This window comes from Podarcis pityusensis (assembly GCF_964106645.2).
Source record: "Podarcis pityusensis genome assembly, chromosome: 1".
In the NCBI taxonomy this organism is placed as follows: domain Eukaryota; kingdom Metazoa; phylum Chordata; class Lepidosauria; order Squamata; family Lacertidae; genus Podarcis; species Podarcis pityusensis.
In genome coordinates this window covers 92,626,825-92,652,644 of record NC_138028.1, presented here as the reverse complement: position 1 = coordinate 92,652,644, position 25,820 = coordinate 92,626,825, and the positions used below count along the sequence as shown (strand labels likewise).

The window sequence follows — 25,820 nt, the reverse complement described above, 5'->3', positions numbered from 1 at the left end:
GAATGGATTTTTAGAGATTAGACCCCAAATCATATAAGCTAGATATTATTTATGTATTTGTTTCTATGTTACCCTTCATCTGAGGTTTACGCGGTTTACGATATAACAGCTTGTGCCCCATTTTAAACCTGTTCACCTCATTTTTATCCATGTGAGTTGAGAAAGTAAGTGGAGTAATATGTCAAGTTACCCAAGTCAGACGTTATTTCTATTAACCTTAAAGACATTTCTCGAAGTGCCTTCATTAGCTAGTATTTGGAGCCTATATTTAACTGGGCACAGTGCAGAAATGCTTAGACTGCACAGTCTTTGTACAATTCTGCTTTGTCTTGGCTTGACACTAGCTCTTGGCTCAGTTTGCCAAATATGATTCTGCAGCACCCAAAACCCAGCCTAAAAGCCCTGATTAGATTTCAGGTAGAACTGGGTCAGGCAGTAATGTATTGCCATAGTAGCAGCATTTTCAGGAGTGGGTGCATATTCAAGGGCAGCAAAACACTCAAGGATACAGCTAAGTGAAGGTGAAAATAAACAATCAATTAAACTGTGGTTGCTGAGGGGGAAATGTCTCCACTGCTGGTTCTCATTGTGACTAGCCAGGTAAAGAGCACGCTGTTCTGTAGGTTCTAGCTCATTTTTGATAGCCACGTTGATGCATAAGGTAGCTTCTTCGGGGCGCAATGAGGGCAAGAATATGCATGGCCTGTCTTAATGTGATATTGGCAGAATAATGTACACCTGAAAGGTGTATGTCAACACTTTAATTTGTCCAATGTCTAGAAAGTGCAGGTGTGGACAGTTTTCAGTTTGCCCCGCTGCTTTTCCTGGGAAATCTCCCTCTTTCCTGCTGAATCATAGCAAATGTTAATCTGGAGGAAACCCAGTTGATGTTTGCTTTGATTTAGCAGTAAAGACGGAGTTTTCCTGAGGGAAAGCAGCAGGCCCAAGCAGTAGTGTGGATGAGCCATTACTGTGGCAAGGAGCAGGAAGAGAGGAAACTGTACTATCTGACCTGCTTTCCTTTTAGTCTTAATCTGGTGTCTCTGAAGTCCACAATATTTCTGGTGGATGCCATTAAAGTAAGGCCACTCTAGAGTATTTATTTATTTTTTATTTGTTGGTTTGCATTTTTGCCTGTTTAATGTACTCTGTATATAAACTGAAATGGCTGGCAGTGGATGCAAATATCTATTGATACCTTTTCCTTTAGCTTTGTTTTATTTTAAGACAAACGGGGCAACTTCTCCTTCCTCTTCACTTTATTTTGTAAGAAGCCTCTACTTAGGTGTGTATACTTCGATATACCCGTATCATACTGACTGGGAAATGCAAACAGTTAATCAGAGAGATGCAGTGCTAATGCTACACCGTCAGTATCTTCCTTTGGGAAGTGACAGCTTTGAAAATCGCCTTAGTGAGACATGCGGTGACCTTGAACATGCCTTACTTCTTTACAGTGTGCACAACACAAAATAAATACTCAGTTCCTTTTTGAGATTTGTCTCCTTTATAATTTTGACTTTTGGGTTGGCAGTATACTCCGTAGTGCATTTTTGTATGCAAGGATTACATCACCTTTAAGCCTCTCTTGTGTTGTTTATGTTTACATCTTATAATGGTGAAAATGAAGAGGAAGAAGTGGAGGAGAGTCATTTATAATATGAGTGGGCATATTAGCCAACACTACTTTTACACTTTTTCATCACAAGCCCAATTGAAGCAAGAGCTGGAATGCTGTTTAGCAAATATTTTTCAAATAAATAAACAACCAACCAACCAACCAACCAACCTCTGGAAGTAAGAGGAGAGTTTGCTACAATAGATTTTAAACAGCTTTATGACTCTGCTGGTAAATATGTGTTTAGGGAGATATTAAAATGCAGATCATCAATCGGATAAGGCATAACATCATATTCAGAGTTATTAAGGTGTATTGGCTGAATGAATTTGCAGTCCCTACAGGAGTGGATGTAGTAAAAGTCTGCGTGAAATGGTACCAGGTGCAGAGGAAGCATCTTTAATTGAGGTGCATGAGTTAGAGTCCCAACAACATCTGGTGGGCCAGACATTCACCACTCGTCCTGCAGCAAGTTATCCAAGCTGGTTTCAACTTTCTGTGGGCTCCTCTGTGATTCCTGTGGTGCCTCCTCTTTGCAGCTTCTTTCTCTGTTTCTCAATCTCTTACCCCTCTGTTCTGTGGAAGTCTGCTGTTGGTTGATGGGTGGGGCTTCCCTGCTCACAGCAATGGGGGAGAGAGGAGGGCAAGGTAACACCATCCATGTGATGTTGTGAGTGGAGAAGAGGAAAGGGGAGCAGTGAGGAGACTGCATAACTTCTGCTGCTGACCTGCACGCTGCACTTCACATGTGGTCCTCCAGATGTTTCTGGCTGACAACTCCCAACCCCAGGATGATGGGACTAAATATGGAAGACCACAGGGTCCCCATGCCTTCTGGAAGCTTCCTATGTATGCTGTTTGGAAATGACGTCTGGTATTGGGTGGAGGGAACATAGCTGACTACCAGCTTGTTCTAGGCACAGTTCTAAGGTAAAGGAACCCCTGACCATTAGGTCCAGTCGCGGACAACTCTGGGGTTGCGGCACTCATCTTGCTTTATTGGCCGAGGGAGCCGGTGTACAGCTTCCAGGTCATGTGGCCAGCATGACTAAGCCACTTCGGGCGAACCAGAGCAGCGCACAGAAATGCCATTTACCTTCTCGCCGGAGCGGTACCTATTTATCTACTTGCACTTTGACGTGCTTTCGAACTGCTAGGTTGGCAGGAGCAGGGACCGAGCAACGGGAGCTCACCCCATCTTGGGGATTCGAACCACCGTCCTTCTGATCAGCAAGCCCTAGGCTCTGTGGTTTAGACCACAGCGCCACTTGCATCCCACTAGGCACAGTTCTAACTGCTGGTTTTGAGGTCTAAATTCATAACAGTTCAGTATCTGAACTATCTTCCAATTGGATATCTATATCTATCTATCTATCTATCTATCTATCTATCTATCTATCCATCATCTATCATTTATATTCCACCCTTCTTCTAAGGAGCTCAAGGTGACATACCTGGTTCTCTTCCTCTCAATTTTATCCTCACAACACCCCTGTGAAGTAGGTTAGGCTAAGATATTGATTGGCCCAAGTTTACCCAGTGAGTTTCATGTTTGAGCATTTGAACCCTGGTCTCCCAGGCTGTAGTCCAAAGCTGTAGTCACTACACCACTTTTTGCATAATATTAAGGCTTTTGTTGTAGACCCAGCTCTGAACTTTCCTGCCTTCTGACGTGAGGGACCTGATTATCAGTGTCAGGGCCTTATTGTTAGTGGTGCCCTGTTTATGGAACTTCCTCTCCATGACCATTCGCTTAGCACCTTTCTTTAGTGATTTTGGCAAATACATCTCTTCATACAGGCATTTAGTTCTGCCTGAACTTTAAAGGTCTTTGCTTGGATTAATTTTGTTGCTGCTTTATTGCATGTAATTATGCCTTAATATTGGTGAACTGTTTTTGTTTTTCAAAAGTTAGGACGGGAAGGAAGGTAAGAAAATTTGACCTCAGATTGGGAATTGGAGAGATCCTTGGAGCAGGCATTCTGGATGCCTTGGTATGCTTAACAGCTTGTGGTGAGACAGAAGACAAACAGGGACTTTGTATGTACATTCCATGCCAACACGAATGTTCTGCCACAAATGTCAGGTAGACTTTCCAAGTGTTGACATGGTGTGTTGTACATATAAAGTCCCTGTTTGTCTTCTGTCTCACCACAAGCTGTTAGGCATATTAAGGCATCCCAGAATACCTGCTCCAAGGATAAGCTACTTAGCATCCACCGAAGATCCTGATATTGTGTCACTTTATAGGAGGTTGGTGTGGCTCAGGTAGTTTGCCATTGCTCTGATTCTTCAAGTTAATGTCATCTTTCCCCCTCCATTATCTACCTCCAGTAGATTGTCTAATATATTATATAAATATATTGTACATTTTACAAGAAAAAACACCAAATCTTTGGGAGAGCTGCTTAATTTTTTGAAACGAGGGTGGGAGGGAGAGAGTACAGTGGTACCTTGGGTTAAGAACTTAATTCGTTCTGGAGGTCCGTTCTTAACCTGAAACTGTTCTTAACCTGAGGTACCACTTTAGTTAATGGGGCCTCCCGCTGCCGCCGTGCCGCCAGAGCACAATTTCTGTTCTCATCCTGAAGCAAAGTTCTTAACCCGAGGTACTATTTCTGGGTTAGCGGAGTCTGTAACCTGAAGCGTCTGTAACCTGAGGTACCACTGTATTAAAAATGTTAATCTGTTTCTTCCTGTGACCCCTTGGAATGTCAGTTTGTAACCACTATCTTCACCTCCTAGCATCTTTCTTTGGTACCAATTTACCATTGGCTTGGAATAGTCCCTGTAAATTCTCCAACTTTTTGTGCTTTATTTTGGTAAGATTATTTACAGCTGCCTTGCTTTGTCTCCAGTCTTTCAAAATGTGTGCATCTTTTCCAGAGGATGTGCTAGGCTAGTGCAGCTTGTGCAGAATGAAGTGAGAATCAGTGACTTGTAAGTGTACTCACTGAAGGCTTGTCTGAGAGCCAGACTGATGCCCTCCACGATAAGCTGCCAAAGTGACTCTCAGAAGGCTCTGGAGGGAATGCAGATTCGTTTGAATCATTTCCCTTAAACTCAGATAGGGAAATGTTCTTTCCCATTAAGATCAAACACCCACAGTTCTCTTGTTTCAAGAAAACACCTTCTGAAGTTCAAACCCTGAAGATCTTACGATGATTTTCTTAATTAGACTCTTGCTTAACGAAAGAATTCAATATGTTCGTGGGAGGACTTTTGCTGTTTCCCACCACCCGCACCCTGAAGATACCGGGTATGCAAAAGAAGGAAGAGTGTTAAAAGAGAACTGGTTTAAAAGACCAGCACTGTAAAATTGAAACAGTAGGATTCGGCAAATGATGGTGCATAGGAGTGATGGTGGCAAAGTTGACACCAGCTATTGTTGTTTAAATACTTAGAAGTATAACCACGTACTGACTAAGATATGCTTAAACAAATAAAGAGAAAAATAAGACTGAAAATGAAGCAGTCTGGTTAAGATTTCTTTTAAAATATAGGCTTTTCACCATTTTCTGTTGATGAATAAAATTGAGGCGGTGATGAGCTTGGCCAAACAAGGAGCTTCAACTTTATTATTGCTTTAACCAGAATAGACTGCCTGCAATTCTTTGAAGAAGAATATAATTGTTGCAGGGATAATGTTCCACAAGGGGACAGAAGGAGGAAGATCCCTAAAGGTTACTAAATCTGCCTCTTTTGTGTCTGACTTTGATGCATGACTTTCCTTTTCTCCTCTCTCTCAATCTCCTATCCTTTTCCTTGGGAACTTCAGTATTTGTGTTGGAACTGTCTGTGACTTCTCCTGCCTGAATGCCAGTCTCTTTGCGGCGTCTTTCCAGCACCTGCAAGTTCTCTCCTTGGTTTTTACAGCAACCTTCTCCAACCTACCTCTTTCCGTATGTTTTGTGTCGGGATGATGTAGTCCAGCAGCATTTGAGGACGTAAAGTTAGGGGAGAGTACACACTCTGGCCATCTCTCATGTGACCATCTTCCCCTTTCTATTCTCAAACCTGACCATATTTGACCATGGTGTGGAAAGGAAAGGGAAAAGCAAGTCCTCTCCTACAAATCCAAAATATCAGTACAAGGCTTCTATTGCAGGCTAGCTGGAGCCTTGAACATGAGTGACAACTCCTGCCAGGGGCTAGGATGCACTTTTGATTAAAGTTTCCCCCGTGTCTAGTAGGTATTAAGAGTAATATAAGTAAAATGTGGCTACAATGCAGGAAAACTTGTTACAGTCAAACCTCGGTTCTTGAACAGCTACGTTTTCGAATGTTTTGGCTCCCGAACAACAAAAAAACGGAAGTGAATGCTCTGGTTTTCGAATGTTTTCCGGAACCTGAACATCCGACATAGCTTCCGTTTTGAGTTTCCCTATTGAATTGAGGCTTCCGCTTTCAGTTTTTGAATGTTTTGAAAGTCGAACGGTCTTCCGGAACAGATTACATTCGAAAACTGAGGTTCCACTGTACTGAAAATTAGAATAGAGCAAGTGGCAGTTGACCAGAACCTGCGGACAAGTAAACCAAAATCAGATTATCATATCCTTGCTTAATTAAGCAATTCCAGCCACATAGGTCATAAACAGGGATACACCTGCATTTCCTGGTAGGACTGGCAGAGACCACTGTTAGAAATCTTGGAGAGCCATTGCCAATCAGTGTCAGCAATCATCTGATTCAGTATAAGGCAGCAGTCTATGTTCCTGAGTGAAAGTCTCATGCTTGCCTTCTGTGCTCATTAGTGAACGTATAGTAGTGTATATTTTGCTAAGGATGCTGTGAAAGGTTAAGAATCTTGTCTCTCTTCAGCAGTTGAAAGCAGAAGAGGAAGAGCTGTAAGAGAGACTCCTGGAACTACAACTGTGCTGTGGTTTCAGAGTAAAAGCACTTAATAGTTTTTTCAGGTTGGTGTTTGAAAAGCTTGACACTCCCAACAGGGTGTATTTATGCAAAACATGGTTACATTGCGAGGTGTGCAAAATTCCAGTGGGTAGGTTAATTCATTTTGTAAGGATTTACTAAATACCTTCCCAGAAATTTTTTTGATGACAGCTGCTTTGATTAGTTTCACAAAGTATGTGTGGCAGTCTTCATGACAGTAATACTTATACACATGTTTATAAGTAGGGAGCAAGTTCCATGTGAGTGCAGTAAGGCTTCCTTTTGCTTGAGTAGAAAGTCAACAAAAATATTTACTCTAGCTTTCCTTTTTTGAATATAGGATGCGTTCAGTATAGGATGACAGAATCATAGTGATGGGTGAACTGCCTTCTTTTCTATGTGGAAACAGGTAATAGAATTGGAAGGGACCTGAGGCTCATCCAGTCTTACGCCCTGCAATGCAGGAATATACAGCTGTCCTTTTATGGGAATCAAACCTGCAACCTTGGTATTATCAGCACCATGCTCTTACAAACTGGAAAAGAGCCCCTTTAGGTGCATTTCTCCAGTTCTGTTTGTATATCTCAAATGTAAGGCTCCAAGTACAATCAGTTGATATTGCACCCAATTGTTATGCACTTGGCACATTCACTGCTGAATTTAATTATTTTAAAAACATTGTTAATTCTTTTTAAACCGCTTTTTATTGATGATGTCAAATATTTATTGTAAACTGCTTAGAGATTTTTTTTACATTCAAGCGAGATATATATATATATATATATATATATATATATATATAGATATATATATAGATATATATATAGATATATTTTGAAGCATGTAATTATGAGTTTGGGTAACATTGCTACAGAATACTATTTTTATTCTGTGAAAGTTTCATGGAACAAGACAAAAGCAGTCTTATTTTAAAGATACAGTACATTTTCCCAGTCTTCTTAGTTCTACACAGCTTTGGGTACACAGACTAGTTGCCTCTCCTGCCCCCAGTTTTGTATCCCAGAGGTTCCCAAACTGTGATGCATAGACCAGAAGTGGTCCATGAACTTCATACAGGTGGTCCACAGCCCTGTCTTGCTTCGACTATTCATATTGATTTTTAATTGTATCTTTGTTGCTCCTTTTATTTCTTAAATAGCATTATATGGAATGCTAATTGTAGCAGACTAAAAAAAATAAGAAAAATAAAGCAATAAAAAAATACAATTAAAACCATACAGCTTCTGTAGGGCATTACAATTACTGCAATAGGCAGAAAAATCATTAAGGGGTCTGCCAAGACCATCAGCAATTTTCAAGTAGGCGTGTGGGGGGGGGGGGGACTTTGGGAAGCACAGTTGTATATGAATTTCACTTTCTCTTGAGTCCGTGTAAATTGAATAATTTCCCCTTTACTGATTTGGAGTGTGCTTTCAGGCCAAGTTCAGTTTATGGGATGAATTTTATCCCAAGTGTAAATTTAGCTGTTTTATTGTGTAAATATCAAAGCCACTGATGTTGCACAAGGGCAGATATGGACCAATAATTTTACTGACGTTAACAAAACCATGAGCAAAGCAAAACAGATTTATTCCTTTGTGGCATAATTATCCAGTTTATGTTGCTTCCTTCTTTTTAAATACAAGGAGTCTCCCAACACATGCAATTAATGAGATTTCATGAGGATACAATTGGACTGCTGTGCCTGCCAAATGTTTTTTCTTCTTCTGAAGGAGTTAATGCATTCTTTTTTTAGGATTGGAAAATATTGTTTTTTAAATATTAACTCTTTTGAGTAGACATGTGCAGGATTGCACTCTCAGGTGTCACTTTACTGTGAGAGGAATACATCATGCAGTATGTTTCATTTAATCAATGAGCTCTGTAAAATAGGTATTCATTATTCTAATCTGATGGCTGCAAAAAGACTCAGAGGGGCACTGATATCAGTGTGTAGACAATGATAAACAAAGTTCAAAGCTTCAAATATAGTGAAAATGGCCTCTCACTGTTTCGACACGGGAGCACCTGAGGCAATTTTCCTGAAACATAAATTCAATTAAAAACTAGGAAAATGTAAGGAAATATTAAGCAAATATTCACCTATTCACCTCTTGATTGCCATCATGTCCCCTGTTCAGAATTGAAGCACACCATGATGATCACCATTTATGACCCCATCTTGGACCAGTCTAGAACCAGTCTTGAATGCATGAGAAGAGCATATTGCCAAACATTGCTGCACTCTTTTGGGCTAATGCCACCCATGCATTAAATGCAAAGAAGTTAGTTTGGCACCTCCATCAATACAGGGTCCACTTGGGCACTCTTTAACTGACAGGCTTTATCTCCTTAAAAGGTGGGGAGCATTCACATGACAAAGGCCCATCTGGTTGAACCATCTTATACGACCCTCCCCTTGTTCCATTAGAGTTGTTTTGACAAACCAGAATACACTCACTACGTATATAAGTTGGGCACCTGTTATAAACAAAAAGAAAATGTGTGAAGAACATGAAGTAAAAAAGAAAAAACCCACAGAGTTCCACATTCAGTGTTATATTTAGAGTAGACCAACTGAAATTAATGGGTCCGTATAGTTAAAGCTATGGTTTTCCCAGTAGTGATGTATGGAAGCGAGAGCTGGACCCTAAAGAAGGCTGATCGCCGAAGAATTGATGCTTTTGAATTATGGTGCTGGAGGAGACTCTTGAGAGTCCCATGGACTGCAAGAAGATCAAACGTATCCATTCTGAAGGAAATCAGCCCTGAGTGCTCACTGGAAGGACAGATCCTGAAGCTGAGGCTCCAATACTTTGGCCACTTCATGAGAAGAGAAGACTCCCTGGAAAAGACCCTGATGTTGGGAAAGATGGAGGGAACAAGGAGAAGGGGACGGCAGAGGACGAGATGGTTGGACAGTGTTCTCGAAGCTACCAGCATGAGTTTGACCAAACTGCGGGAGGCAGTGGAAGACAGGAGTGCCTGGCATGCTCTGGTCCATGGGGTCACGAAGAGTTGGACATGACTAAACAACCACCACCACCACCACCACCACCTTATGGCTTAGCCTGGATATCACCCTCATTGATTTGCAACTTTCTAAATTAAAATTCACACTTGCACAGAGTCAGTGCCTACTCTGTTGCAATATACCATTTAACTGCTGCAGTCTTCTTTCCAGTACAGTGGTACCTCGGTCTAAGAACAGTCCTGTTTAAGAATGATTCGGTTTATGAACTCTGCAAAACCGGAAGTAGTGTTCCAGTTTGCAAACTTTACCTCGGTCTAAGAACGGAATCCAAACGGTGGAAGGGCACCAGCGGTGGGAGGCCTCATTAAGGAAAGCGTGCCTCGGTTTAAGAACGGTTTCGGTTTAAGAACGGACTTACGGAACGGATTAAGTTTGTAAACTGAGGTACCACTGTATTTCTTTTTAGGAAGTGTCAGGAGTCTTTTTTGTTCAGATACAATCGACTTGCCTGCTGCAAAGTGCTGGAGGAAAGAGAAGCCTTTTTCTAAAAGTGCTTCCTTCTTTGACACCTCTTATCTTGTTGGCCACTGGAAGATCCTCCATCCACACTGGCCCATTTAAGTCCCTGAACCATGGTTTAGCATTACATGAATGACCAAGTATGAGCTGGAAAGGACAAACTGTGGCTAGCTCAGGCTATGGTTTGAACAAGGTAGAATTGTAACAAGCTAGGAGTATAAACCATGCTTTAAACAGTAATTTAACCCACAGCTTGCCCTTCTTGTTAACTGAGATAATGAAAAATGAGATGCAGACACTTCTCAACTTCTCTTCGGGTGAGGCGTGGAGCACATCAGCCCAAGACTCCTATCACACAGTACTAAACTATGGTTAAGTGATAGGCTGAAAACGTGTCATTATGTTGGTCTCCCAATATTTTTTAAAAAGAATGATGTTTAGCTGTGCTGAAGCATATTAGAATTGTATCATACGGGTGGCTCCCTGGGTTGGTCAGTCAATATGCTTCCCATGTTAGAACATCAGTAGAATTTCTCTATCAGACTTGTCTAACTCAGTGCCAGGTCTCTTGAGCATTGTAAGGGTTAGAAAGGATGTGTCTTAGGAGCTGTTAAGATTAGAACTAGGGGCTTTTGGCTTTTGCGCATCTCCCCTGTGTGGTGGTCTATTTGAACTTGGGAGTGTGTTCCTAGCACGACTTCTGCCTACTCAAGCTGGCATTGTTGTTTCCTTGACAGGAAGGGCTATGTAAAATTGGCTTGTTGGCCTGGGATCTTGCCTTAGCACCTCCTGGTTCTGATGGATTTCTGTGTGTTCCTTGGCTCTTGGCTCACTTCTAATAATTGTGCATTGCTCATAGTATTTTTACAGAATTAGAGGGCATGTTATTTTATTTTTTAATCATTCTGGATGTAGAAAGGCAAATCTGCATGACTGCTCTGACTTGAGAAAACGTTAGGAATGATAAAAAAAAATAATTGGCAAAACCAGGAACAAACTCAAAGGTTTCTGCTGCCTGTCTTCTGGAAAGAGATTAGCCTTTCTTAGAGCATCAAGATTTCTTAGAGCATAAGCATCATTTGAAAGATCACAGATCTAAAGATGTGGCTATGGATATGTAACTCTGATGTAGAGATATCAATAACTGAATGAAAGAAAAGGATTTGACCTGAAATAACATGAAAGAGTAGTTCTCACTTTCAGCTCTGCTGATGTCAAAGCAAAGTAGCTCTGTCTTCCTCATATTTTCTCCAGGGATCCGAATTTTCATCCTAAACTTCTAAATTACTCCAGCAGCTGTTTGGAAATTGTTTTCTATTCTAGCTGTCAGTCATTCCTGTACTCATCTTGATTATATTCTGTTCAGGCATCTGAGAATACTGCATAATCTTTCTTGATGGTACCCAGAGAAAACAATGTGAGCAGGGGTGTATTTGGTAGTCTGACGGGTACTCTGACGGGCATTTTGGCTAGAGACACCAATCTGGCTAAAGACACGCATCATGCAGGAATTACTTTTATTTTCATGCTACTTCCAAGCGACAAAACTCTTTTGGGGGGATATGCACAGTATGTTCATCTCCCAGGGCACATCTCCATCCCTCATTAGCATTAAAAATGTTAGTCTTCCATGAGCCGAAAGGAAAATGCCTCTCAGCCACAGAAAACGCACTTGCTCCACAATGGAGTTCTCTGTATGATTCAGTCCTTTTTACAAAGGAGTGGAATTCCAAATAACTGAGCTCAAGGGAAGTGAAATTTGCTAGGACAAAGGCTGCTATTTGTGGATTGTTTAACTCATGTTTATAAAGTCCCTCTCATAGTAACTGACCCACGGCTGATATTTTGTTGCAACAGTAGAGAAACCTTAGGTGCTCCCGATGGCTGCAAAAGTTCTTCGGATATGGTCTGATTTTACTTTTATTATTTTATGGCACTGGAATGAGTAGTTATGAGGCAGAACCTCCATTTTGCACAGCTGCCTCTCCTTCATGGGGCTTCTAGTTGTGTCCCATTTTTCTATAATGCATTTTTTCTTTTGCTGCTTGACCTTTGAGAATAAGTATTTCACATTTTGCAGAAATCCAAATGCTGCAATCAGAATAAAGCACGCAAATCCCAAACAGCTTGTGGCAGAATGCATGTATTATTAATTGAAGGTGCAAAAGGAAGTCTGTTTTCAAGAGATGACAGAACTCCTGCCTTCTCAAACTATTCTTCCATCTAATTGAATCAACTTTATCTTGTAAGTTGGACAAACTTGGATCGCTTTAGGAAAGGAAATGAAAAAGCTTGGGCTCCAGGGAGGAGGGCTTCTTGTAACTCTTGATTTAGTGTTACAGTGCATTTAAACTCTATTGCAGATTAATCTAACCAATAGAATCTGAAGCCAGGCAACTGTCCCTGCAGAATTCTGGCTTGGAGTCCTGAAAGGTAAACCTATCAAGAGCACAAAATGTAGGTCCAGTGCTGCAAATCCTCAGTCTTGTCTAAATAGTCCCACTGAAATTGTCACAGGATTCCTCACACTTCAAACCTTCTTGGCTTTCATTTTCTTTCTTCTCCACAACTTTGTGTGTGAAATATCATTCTTCCTCCTCCCCCCCTTCCTTTGAAAAGCAAGCTTTAGCTTTGCTCAGCATAAAGTAAGGGCCCTCCTTGATGGTTATCCAAATACACTAATATCTTTATTGAGAGGGATTCGTTTTGCCTGTCAAGTTCAGTTTATTATTATTACTATCTCTGACTTACGAGTTGGCATCTTGGGGAAAACATGGTGCAAAGCAGAGTTTCTAAAACTTCCGGCAGCTGAGCTACACTCTCCCACCCTGGAGTTAAAATTGGTCTTTGTATGAAGCATCTAAGTCACATTGTGTGTGTGTGTGTGTGTGTGTGTGTGTGTGTGTGTGTGTGTGTGATAAGGGAGGCATAGGTGCCTCCTGTTCTACCAGTCTTGGTAAGCCTATGAACTGGGATTTTGGTTCTTTGTCTTAGTGCCTCATCTCTTATGAGCATAATAATTATTTTGCTCACCGTGTAGCACCATGGATAGCCTTAGTCCTCTTTGAAGACATAATGCATGTGTCTTCCCCCATCCCCTTATTGTTCAAAGCAGGCAGTGAATGACTAAAGCTGCTCCACAGTTATGTATTTCCACTTAAATATACAGAACTGCTGGGGCCTGGATAGATCTGATATTTGGTCTCATGGTAGCTTAGTGGAAGAGTAACTGGTTTGTATGCAATGGTCCTTGGTTCAGCCCCTGGCATCTCCAAGTAGATCTGGGAGAGAAGTCTGTCTGAAAGCTTGGAGAAGTGCTGCCAGTCAGTGTAGTAGACAATGCTGAGTGTTCTGCCTTGGTATAAGGCAGATTCTTACGTTGCCTGGTATTTCTACAGGATGTTTCATACATTATACGGCTGCCAATATGAATCTGACTACCAGTATACACTCAACAGAAAGTTGTAGCCAGTCCTGGTTCCTTAATGAGTGCAACTACACAAGATGTTTTTGTGCTTGCTCTTTTTGAATCCACACTTTAATGTTACTAAATGTACAACATGAGATATGATGCTTGAAGTGACTCATTTTCTTTTGAATCCTATTGTTTTCATGCAAGCACAAGGAGAGCAATTTGCCATGTAGGTTATTTTGTATTGACCCCTATTCTCACTTTCAGAACTACCTTGAAGTATTTTTTTTTAAGAAAAACAGCCTAACAAACATTCATCCCTAGTAATGAATTACCATATGGATACATCTTGTAAAGAGATTATCTTCATTCATTTCTTCTTATAAAGTTCTCAGAAGGGAAAGCATCGTCCCAATGCACAGAAGCAATTTTTCTTTTCAATGGATCCTGTGACTCAAATCTAAAGACCTCTGCTCTCTGAGGAATGCTTTCCAAATGTTTACTTACTTCTTGATTCCTGATAGACAGTTTTTGTTTTCAAAAAAAATCAGGTGAGCTGCTGCTTTTGAAAGTTATACTGCTTTATATTGTTTGAAAGATGGGTAGCACTGATTAACCTAACAGCCTGCATTTTCTCTGCAGGATTAATATTGTTTCACCTTTTCTTCTTCAGATTTTCAGCCCTACCAATAGGCAAAGTAAGGCAGCTACATGAGGTGGCAATATGCTGGGTAGGCATGTGCTGGGGTAGGGAGTGGTGGGTCATTCCACGTCATGTCAACATGGTCATGTCACCCACCGTCTCAGATTTTGATGAAATTTAGTATACACCCTTCCCCTATGGTTGAAAGAAACCCTCTTAAATTCTTCCCCTCTGTCTCAAATGGTTTTAATTTTATAGCACTCCAAAGTTTCGTGAAATCTGTATTGCCTGTCCCTCTTAAGACCCTTGGCACATGTACATTTTATTTTATTTTCTCCATAACCGAGTAAGAGATCTCTTTGAAATTTTACACAGAGCTCAATAAGAGGATGACGATTTCAGGAAAAAATACACCAGCACTCAAAAGATTTTATAAATGCCTATTTTGTTTTTATAAATGTACTTTTTGGGTGGAAAACATAGGTTTAGAAAACCTCAATTTTCAGGGTGTGGGTATGATGGAATCCAAAGTTTTTGATGTTGATAATTATTGCAAAGACATGCTCTTTCTCGACAAAGAATGAAATTTATGGGTTTTTTATTCCTTGTAATGAAAATGTTACGTTTTTTGGACATTGGAGGGGGGGAATGGCTACTCGGTACAACTTTCCTACAATCCATAGGTGTAATAAAAAAAATTAATGAAACAAAGTTGTTCTTCATAAAAATTAACATAATATTGGTTATTATAAGTTTTTTCCAAAACACCTTTCCCTTCACAGTAAGACATAATATCTAAGTGGGTAGAATGGAGCGTGTTCCTGCCTCCCCCCCGCCCCTTTAAAAGAAAGCAAACGTGTTGGCTGTGAAATGATTCAAGGACTGGGGGTTTTAGGCAAGACTGCTGGCAAGATGGAACCATGACCACCAAGCACCTTGGCACCTGACATTCTACATTCTAAAATATGCCCTGGCTGAGCTTTTTGAGTAGATTAGCCAGCTAGCTGACTGGTTGCTAGTTTCTCCCAGGAGGAGTAGGACAACCAGGTTATTGGAATTATAGTGAATGCCCATGGAAGGTATTGATTTGGAAAGATGAAGGTTGTCCCTTTTAGAACAGGAAAAAGGGTCTTAGGATGATATTTGTAGCGAATGGGTCTGATGGAGGAGCAAGCCCTCTCCCCATTTCAGCTCTGCCCTAGGCACAAATAAAAGAACCTGGTTTATGAGCGTGAGGTAAAATAAATCTTACCAAAAACTTAACTAGTGACTGGGGTGAGTTTTCTGATCAGGCACAGCATTTATTGTCTTCTGTGATGTTTTTATTGTGCCCTTGCTTCTAATTGGATGTGGGGGGATTGGTTTTTACACAGCATCCTCTTGCATAACTTGGCTACATGCTGCATAGCCTCCCTTGTGAAACTGTGTTCCTCAAAAATGGCCAAAAAAATCTTATCAGTTGTGTTTCACATTAATAAAAGAATTGTTTTGGTTGTGCGATTCCTTTTCATCGCTCTTTCGCACAGATTAGCCATGTTTAGTAGTATGAAATTGTCACTTAATCAGTTCATCAGGGAGTTCTCTACTGCAGAAGTGACAGAATCAACGTGGAACTGTTTGACAGGGGGAAGGTTCCTAATGAGAGAAGAAGGTGGGGGGTAAAGGAGTTCTCTGACACTTATATTTTGAAATATAACTAAGCGTGATTTATCTCCCTTTGCCAGTGTCTGCTACCAATGTTCAATTTACATTAATAGCTGTGGAAATGACAGTTTTTACTGTCGTATGCATTGGCTTGTTATTACGGCTATGCCTGATTTGACAGGACAATTTTTCTATTATTGTTATTACTCATAATACACACACACACACACACATTTTACACATCAACTGCCTCATCTGATCACCTTTGGCATGTCAGACTAGTTAATTTACGCATAATCATATTTTGGGTTTTAATTCTCACAACATCAAACACCCACAAGGAGAAACAAATTAACATTTAACCAAGGATGCATTTAAGAAAAGGCAAAGCAAGAGAGAGAAAGAGAGAGAGAGAAATTATCATTTTAGAACTGGGTGTCTGCTTGCATTCCTATTTTTGTGGATGAGTTATTTATTTATTTCAGAGCTGCTGGCAGATTGTATTTGCTCTCCAAATAGGTTTGCCTCAGTGGTATTTTTATTGTTCCCGTAATTGAGTGTGCTGAAGAAAAGGGCTCTCCCCAAGTTTACCACATCCGTTCTAGCCAAGTATAACATGAGTGTGATTTATGGGAAGACAACAACCTTGGATCTCATTCAATCATATCATCAGTTTTAAGCTGCCTGCCTAATAAGTAGCAGGCTTTCTCTCTCCCTCCCTTCACCCCCCTGGCCCCCTTATATGACTTTGTCTCCAGATGGTTTGGCGTGTTACCCAGCACGACGACAATATTTTTTCCATTTCTCATCACTTTTGTTGCAAAAGCGTCTTTCTTGCTTTGTGTAAAAGTGTTACATAGAAAGGGGTTTGGGGAGCCCTGTCTTTGGGCTTTCACTGGTATCTAAGGAACCGTCTCAGATACGCGGGCTAGAAAGCAAGGCCTTGTGTCAACTTATGTTTTATGCAAAGATGCCCATCCAATTCATGAAAAGTGCCGTAGAGTTCATAAGGAAGGTGACTTAGCTCCCAGTGTAAAATGGAACATTACTGCTTTGGTGGGGAGGGGGAGGGGAAATAACACCGACTTATTTGCATATTTATTTATCTTTGTGATTTTTCTCCCACCGCATAGCTTCAAAGAGGTGACAAAAAAGCCATAAAAGGAAATTCAAAAGATCAAATAACATATACAACTCATTAGAAAAGCGTCTATAACAATTGATGGCACAAAAGCAGCAAAACAGGTCCAGTAATGTTTTGGTGGTGCTTGAGAAAAATTAATAGGTTTTCCAGATGCTTGCCAGGATTTGCTGGTTGTTACCAGTTGCTTAAATATTAATACAACATGGCCTATGAAGCCTTTCTGGTTGAAGGCACACGTCAGAAAGTTTTTCCTGATGTTTGGTCGGAATCTGCTTTCTTGTAACTTGAAGCCATTGATTTGGGTCCTAGTCTCCAGAACAGGAGAAAAGAAGCTTGCTCAGCCCTTCATGTGACAGACCTTTAGGATATCTCCTCTTTTCCAAGTTAAACATACTCAATTCCTTCGAGCATTCCTCATAAGGCTTGGTTTCCAGACGCTTGGTCGTCTTGGTTGCCCTCGTCTGCACACATTCCAGCTTGTCAATATCATCCTTAAATTGTGGCGTCTAGAACTGGACACAGGACTCAGGTGTGGTGTCACCAAGGCAAAATAGAGTGGTACTATTCCTTCCCTTGATCTGGACTCTACACTTCTGTTGATGCAGCCTAAAATATCATTAGCTTTTTTGCAGCTTCATCACACTGGCTGATGTTAAACTTGTGGTCTACTAAGACCCCTGGATCTTTTTCACATATACTACTGGCAAGCCAGGTCCCACCCCCCATCTTATATTTGTGCACCTGGTTATTCTTGCCTAGATGCAGAACTTTACATTAGTCCTTATATGATTTTGGGAGTTAGGGCCCAGTTCTCCAATCTGTTAAAGTCATCTTGAATCACGATTCTGTCTTCGATGACATTGCCCACCCTTCCCCGTTGGGTATCATCTGCAAATTTGAAGAGCATCCCCTCAATACCTTCATCTAAGTCATTGATAAAGATGTTGAACACCTGCTGGCCCAGGTCAGAACTCTGTGGTCCCCCATGTGTCACTTTTTCCAGAATGATGAGGAACTGTTAGTAAGCATTCTCACTGGTTCTCACTGGCATTCTCAGCTGGTTCAGTCAACCAACTACAAATCCACCTAAGTGACCTTGTCCAGCCCACATTTTACTAGCTTCTCTGCAAGAATATATTGGGGGACATGGTCAAAAGCCTTACTGAAATCAAGATACACTATGTGCAAGGATTCCATTGATCCACCAAGCTGGTAGCTCCATGAAGAAATGAAATGAGATTCATCTTTGAAGCACCCATGAGTGTATGGCTGCAAAACATACCCATTAGAGAGAGTGCTCTAACTAGAGCTATGTTGCCAAAATAGCCATGGTCTTTCTCTGCACAAGTGTTCTCTTTGAGATGGACATAAAAACCAGACATATAAAACCACTCTGAATTGCGCTTTTTCTTGAAAGCAGTGCACTTTTTCCTGTTTCTGGGGCCTTAGTTTGCTTTAGGGGTGGGCAGAGATCACGACTGAGATTTTCGGAGCCATATGTTGCCATAGTTTTTTTTACTTGTTTTTTGCTTGAAGCTTCTCCTTTTCTCTAACCAGAAAGCAAAAAGTCACCGAGCCAGATGATGTTCTTGCATTCAGTGGCACTTCACGATTATTCAGTATTCAAATAGTAACAGTGAGAAGCTATGCGTGGGGTAAGGGATTATTCTACTTTAGTAGGAGTGTTACAATCTGTTACTTTGGAAATAGTTCATTGCTGTTCGCCTAAATGTTGTGTCCCAAACCAATTAATGCTAAACCATTGAATAATTTCAGTGAATTCATCCCTTGTTTCTTTCTCATCCTCTACTTATCCTTTTCTTATCTGATATGTCTTTTGATGTTTCAAGCCAGAAACTGTCACATTTAAGTAAAATAATTTACTTAGTTGGCATAGTACTAGGAGAAGTAGGAGTAGGATGTATGACTGTTGGGGAATTTCCATATTATAAATGTTTAATAATAATACATCAGAGTCTCAGTGTCTCTTGTCTGTCTGTCTTCTATAGCTGTTAGTTTGTAGAGCTTTCAAAAGAAAAGACCCAGAACCTATGGAAGACTCTGGTGCACACGTGTGTTTCAACAGGGGCTTTCAGCACCTACCTTCAACACTTTGTATATCACCTGACACACTGAGCTACATTTCTCAAAGGTGCTGCTTGGCTGTAATCCAAGTATTGCTGTTTGACTGAGCTATTCATGGGTCCATGGGCCAATTAATTCCACCAGGCCTTAATCAGAGGAGGAAAATTTGTGGTCTCCAGATGTTCTGGACTTCATCTCTCATCTATCCCAGGCAAGGATGGCAGGAGTTACACTTATGTGATATCTGGAGGGCCACAAGTAAACAATATATGAGGGTCACCTTGTAGCCTATTTTATGAGCAACTTCTCTTAATTTGAGATGTTCCTGCCAGAGTAAGCTTCTGCCCTCTTTCCATGCACATTTGGAATGTGACCTCATGTTCATCTTGGATTCCTCTACCTGCTTCTTCTGGACTTCTTGAACTTCGATCATTGCTTTTGGAACTTTACTTTCTGCCTGCCTTGGATTACGCTATGTTCCTTTGGCTGCTTTGCCCTGGGCTAACCCGGTCCAGAGGAGGACCTTCAGTAATCCCAGCTTTCCTGAAGACACCCTAGAAAAATGCTGAAAGTGGGCATGTTGTTGTTGGTTGCTGTTAGCATCTGTGTGCCTCAAGAGACAATGGACCTGCTGTGGATCCAGAGTCTGGTAACTCATACTGCTGCCTCCCACATTGTTTTTGCTGAGTTAGCAACACCAAAGGGAGGTCTCTGGGGTGCAAACCTGGGGTGTGTATATGGAGGCCCTGGGCTGCTCAGAGGACAAGATCTCCCTCTTGGCCTCGTTGATATGATCCAAAGTAAAGCAGAGGAATGCATTTGGCAGCGGCTTGGCTGCAGGAGTTGCTGGAAGGAGGTGTATGGTTTCAAAATTAAAAGTAGGTTGTATGTTGCAGACTCTGGTTGGAAGGTAGACATTGACTCTGCAAAGACTGAAGGCTCCAGGATTTATTAATGTCTTGTATTCCACACAGGGCTATGTTTGAAAACTGATGTGAAGCTTAAACTGCTGCAGAAATGAACAAGAAACATTTTTTGGGGAGAAAAATGGTCCATAAAAGTAATGCTCATTAACAGACACATTTTTGCTGTCAAGCGTAATTCAAGGTGATTAAAGTTCAAATTGCCTGTGTACAAAGTGGTCCTTCTCCCTGCTTTGGGGGATCTGTGGATGGAGGAGTTGCCCAAGATACATTTGCTATCCTAATTCTTCAATTTTTGTTCTCAGGAAGCTTACATACGCCCATATGTGCTACTAGACATCAGCTAAGACATTTTATTTAAATTGCCCTTTGGACAATGATGAATCCTACTCTGTTTCATCTGCTTTGTATATGAATTATTTTAACTGCAAGTTTGTTTTGTTCACATTGTACAGTTCTATTGATGTGAGCACCTTGTGGTAGGTAAACTGCCTGAGAGATCAAGCACAATTATAGACTCACAGAAAATTACAGCAGCTTCTCTGCACTTCAGGCTTGTATCTATATCAAAGAGTCAGCAGAATCATGTGATGCTTAAAGTGCAGGTGGAAAATTTTACATTCTAAAAGTTCCCCTGTGTAAAGAAAACCAAAACAAAACCTGTTCATAGAAAAATAGCACACTGGAGACCAGCCTAGGCTAGAACCTTTCTTTTCCTAAAGCAAGCTTTCTGTGGGCAGGGAATTTTTGGTGTGGGGCAACATTCAGATGTACTATCACACCCCAACCTGGATTCTAATACTCTGTTCTCCAAGTACAATCTCATTTGAAAAATTGGAGGCCCTTGGTAAACTGAGCTGCAATGCAGGCTGTGTTTGCTCCTTGAATGGTCATCAGAGAGTTTCACATTTTTCTCATATTTGTTTATTCCTTAAGATTATTTGCCAAGTGCTTTGAATCACCGTTGAGAACGCGATGAAATTCTAAATGAGCTGTGTTTGGTTGAGTTGGATACAATACAAAGGTCACATATGTTTCTGTTTCCTGTGTGGAGGAAGATAACTCTCTAAGAATGAGATGTTGAGAATGAATGTGCATGTTAACTAATTTGTATTTTTCTGCAGAACAAACCACGGCATGTAACCACAGTTTGATGTGTGCTAGAAACTTTCCAGCGAGTAACATGTTGGCCAAAAGCTAGAACAGCAAGCTTCCAAATGAATTGAGCTTATTTCTTACAGTCTGTTCTGCACAGTCCTTCAGATAAGAATCCCAGAACTCACATTTTATCTGGGCTGGGGGAGCCAGTGGCCCTCTATATGATGTTGGCTTCTCAACTCCCTTTAGCCCCACCAACAATGGCCATAAAATGGGGGTGGTTTGAGATGTAACCGCCCCGTAACATCTGGAAGGCCACAGGGTCCCCACCTTTGATTTATTTGTTCAAACAACAGTCTGCAGTGTGTGATATAAAGTCTCTTGCACCCTAGGAAATTTAGTATGTAGGGTTGTGGATTTTATAGTTCCATACTGAAACACAGTGACCCAAGGTCTGCAAGAGTTCTTATAGGCAGGGATCATTATCTCATGGTAACTATCTCTGTTGAACCCTTAAAGAGGAGAAGGAAGAACATAGACACAGTGATAGAGGAAGTTCTACCGTATTTTCCCTAGTCTGTGAAGTTGCCTAGTGTTGGATGTGTCTGAAGTCAAAGCAAAATTAATGTAGGATTGGAAATGCGTGTCTGGAAATACTTTACTGGAGAAAGGGAAACTTCCTAGAAACTCACAGAGTTTTATTGTGTATCTGTGATTTATAAATTCCAAGACATTCCCCCTGTTTACTAGGAACCTAGTATTTTCCAATACTTGTCTCTGGTACAAAAGAAATTTGCTTTTGAGGTTTTTTTTGAGGGGGGGTGCCTTATTAAAAACATGTTGTTGTGTGCATTTTTTGCAGTAGAGTTGTCATTTTCCCAAGTTCCAGCTTCATCCGCTCTGAGATTAAACTTGTGCGTCAAAGGTGGAGACATCTTGGCTGTAGACGGTTTGGCATGCTTCAGCGCCAAGACACCATGCGACACACCATCAGGAAGAGACAGTTGATTGAAGAATGGCTAAGCTTTCAGAATAGAATTGTGTCTCTTTTTCCATTTGCTAAATGTTGGAGGAGAATGACATAACATCCATTACATTTTTACTCTGTTCTGCTATTTTTAGCATTCTTTATTTTCGTTGTGCTTTTCTTTTCTTGCAGGTTGCAACAGGATTACAAGAGAGCACGGACCTCGAAATGACATGCTAGTGATGCAAAGACAGTGAGTATTTTGAGAAAACCAGTTTTCTATTTTTAAAACTGTAATGACACCCTTTCTAGATTTGGACTTTTGTTTCCAAATCCTTTGACTTAGGCTCTGTCTAGATGGTAGTTTCTTCCACAGATGGTTTGCTGTTACAGCAAGAAACCTGAAGCAGTGGAGAAGAACCCAAAAAAGAGCATCTCATTCATGGGGGGTGGCTGGGGGGGGGGAGAGTAAAGTTTGTGCTTTTGTATTGTCATTCATAAACACATCCTCCTAGGTCTGCTATTGTGTGAAGTGGGAGGGATTAGCACAGAAATCTCTTTGGTTTCAGTTTAGCTGTAGATGTCTCATATGCTTCATTGTAAGGGCTGCCTGAGGCAGACAAGATCTCTTCTCTCTCTCCACCCCCACTGTCCTAATATTCCACATATAGAAGTTGCTTAGATTGGCTATTGTATCTGAGGACAGCAGGTTAATTATGGGGGTGTAGATCAGGTTGTGTTGTACATATAGCTGTATCCTCCCAAAGAAAGGAACACATGCTGTCTCTCAGCATTTGCCACCTGAAGCAGTCTCCTTATTGCTTAATTGTAGGGCTGGCCCTGTTCGTTGTGTCTCACACCTTCCTACTTACTCTCTGGCACAATCTTGCATACAATTAAAAGGCTCTGTTTGGAACCAGTGATAGGCACTGAAATTTTTGGATGACCACATGATATCTAGCGGTAAAGGGCATAGTCATGTGATCAATGTATCCAAATGACTAACTCTTCCCAAGGTTCATGCACAGTTATTAAAGGGATGATGAGGACCCAAATCATGGATTGTATGTGAACAGAGTATCAGGCATGTTCTTTCTTCAGTTTCATCCCTTTTAAATCGGAACCAGTGATGGCAGTGAAGGTCCTGTGTGAGTGTCTGGAGGTGGTTGGAGGATGGATGGTGGCTAACAGATTAAGGTTGAATCCTGACAAGACAGAAGTACTGTTTTTGGGGGACAGTGGGTGGGCAGGTGTGGAGAACTCCCTGGTCCTCAATGGAGTAACTGTGCCCCTGAAGGACCAGGTACACAGCCTGGGAGTCATTCGGGACTCACAGCTGTCCATGGAGACACAGGTCAGTTCTGTTTCCAGGGCAGCTGTCTACCAGCTTCATCTTGTACGCAGGCTGAGACCCTACCTGCCCGTGGACTGCTCACCAGAGTGGTGCATGCCCTAGTTATCTCCCACTTGGAGTCCTGCAGTGTACTCTACGTGGGGCTACCTTTGAAGGTGACTCGGAAACTACAACTAATCCATAATGCGGCAGCTAGACTGGTGACTGGGAGTGGCCACCGAGACCACATAACACTGGTCCTGAAAGACCTAAGTTTTTAATGTTTGATGTATTTATCGTGGTTTTAGTATTCTATTGGGAGCCACCCAGAGTGGCTGGGGAAACCCAGCCAGATGGGCGGGGTACTAATAATAATAATAATAATAATAAACATAATAATAATAAACATAATAATAAACAATTGGATGGGGTATTATCATCATCATCATCTCATCTCTGACTCCACCCATTTCTCAGCTTCCTTCAATATTCTCTGTCTCTGACATTCCTCTTATGCCACTTGTTTTTCTGCTCACTCTTTCTCTCTTTCCACATGTTACCAAGGCAGCAGAGCCTGGGGATTAGAACCAATGATATTCACCTCTTCTGGTTCTTTGACACCAGTGTACACCAGTGACTACAATGGGATGCATTCCCACCCACCTGCCCAGGTTGTTTGTGATTTCAGAAAAATTGAGTTGCAGCAAGATGCCTCACCACTACATTATAGAAATTGAGTAGGATTTAATTAATGCTGCCATTTATAGCAAGTGCCTCATTAAGTCAGGTAGGGTCAAGAATACTTACATGGCTGCTCAGTGATATCTAAGGGCTGTCCTTTGAGTTTTATGTAATCCAAAGCTTGGATATATATTAAGACTTTGATATTTGGTTTAGTTTTGAATGTAGTTTGGGTTTCTCATTGGTTTGTTAAATTTTAATTGAATGTGACATGTTTAATTTGTCGTTACCTACTCTTGGCTTTTGGAATGTAGGTGGGGCTATCCGTTTAGATAACCAATTAATAAATCACCACCTCTCCAATTAATATGCATGAATTAAGTGGTTGATTATATATTTTAGTCAGTTTATCCCCCAGTGTGTTTTACTGTGCTGCTTACTTAATGTACTCATTGGATCTCTATTTAGTTCACTCAGGAACTCAGTACAGTCAATATCTTGTAATGAAAAACCCATCGATTCCACCTTTTATTTCAGTCCCAGTTGATGGCTTTCATCAGGAGCTATCAGATAACTCAATCACTGGCCCATTGAAAATTGTGCTTTAATCAATGGGTGAGACTATTTTGCTTAAGGGAGACTTTGGGAAAAGTCACAAGGAAAGAACACAATAGGGGGAGAACTGGAAATACAAATAATGCTGTAATTGAATCCTTTTGCCAGCATTTCAGACCTTGTGTTGATTTTTATTGTCTCCCCAGAGTAATACACTAATTCCTCAGCCACTTCCACAGTTAAGTAGAAACTGAAGTCATGAACTTGCAGATGCTTCACTTGTAAGAGTGCCTATTGTCTACATCCAGGGAAGAAGTGATTTTTTATGTCTTGATCGCTTCAGACGCCATGTGCGTGGGAAGATTGGGCTTATTTTGTAGTCACTCTCAGCACACAGTAATTTGGCTGCTCCTGTCTGAATCAGTATCTTACACCATATGACGCACATTCATCTTGACTCTATGATATTCAATGTTAATTATACCCACTCATTGGAGTCAATGAAGTTATGTCCTTTGAGTTCAATGCATCTATCCTGAGTATTACTTAGTTGGATACTCAGTTTCTTCAGTTATTGGAGATTACAATAATTTTGAAAGAAGAAAAAGCGTAATTCTCAATGACAGTGTCGCAGCTGTGGAAATCCTTCACTACTGAGATCAGACTATCCCCCACATTATATCTGTCCAGATGGCAACTCAGTACTATTTGTTCAAACAGGCCTATGGAGCACAATAAGAGTGACATCATTTGTATTTTTCTTTGGACTTGTATTTAATGCTCACTTCTGATGTACTTTTATTTTGTTTTTAATACTGTGTCTTTGCTGTTAGCTGCTCTGGGTTCTCCTGAGAGTAATGATGAGATATAAGGAATAACAGAATTACTTGCATGTAGAACATTTTCAGTGGTGGGGCTAAAAGCAACTTCGTGTTGGCATGGACATGAGTCTGTGGCCAACAAGGGCAGGATTTTGCAAGTCAAGCTTACAGTGACATTTTAAAATGTTGTGATATTGGTACTCCCAAACTTTGTTTCTTTTCCAAGTGTAGAGATCTAAAGATGGTTTTGTATTGATAAACACTGCTTTCCAGACATTAGTTATCCATATTTATGCCCCACATATCTCCATGTCCATGGAAACACATAAAATACAGGGTTGGTCTTTTTTGTTTTTTTTTGATAAACAGAGGTGGCTGCAGTGTTTTGAACGTTTCACAGAACACTGAGATATAGAAAACTCTGCTGTATAATGGAATAGCAGAAGGAGCTAAGAATTTAGGGTTTTATCCAATGGTATTTGTCTAGTGATGGAAAACCCTTCAGTTCAA

The 25,820-nt window shown here is 40.9% G+C and overlaps 1 protein-coding gene across 10 annotated transcripts in view; it reads left to right on the top strand.

The window, feature by feature from the left end:
- Positions 1 to 25,820, top strand: part of SEMA5B (semaphorin 5B) — a 355,160-nt gene that overhangs the window by 87,823 nt on the left and 241,517 nt on the right. For 9 of the 10 annotated variants that reach the window (XM_081006115.1, XM_081006112.1, XM_081006113.1 and 6 more), the window contains one exon: positions 22,113 to 22,173. The gene's annotated coding sequence lies outside the window, so the exon portion shown is untranslated. Of the gene's footprint in view, positions 1 to 1,061; positions 1,080 to 22,112; positions 22,174 to 25,820 lie in introns of those variants that run through there. The other variant, XM_081006117.1, reaches the window with a different exon arrangement.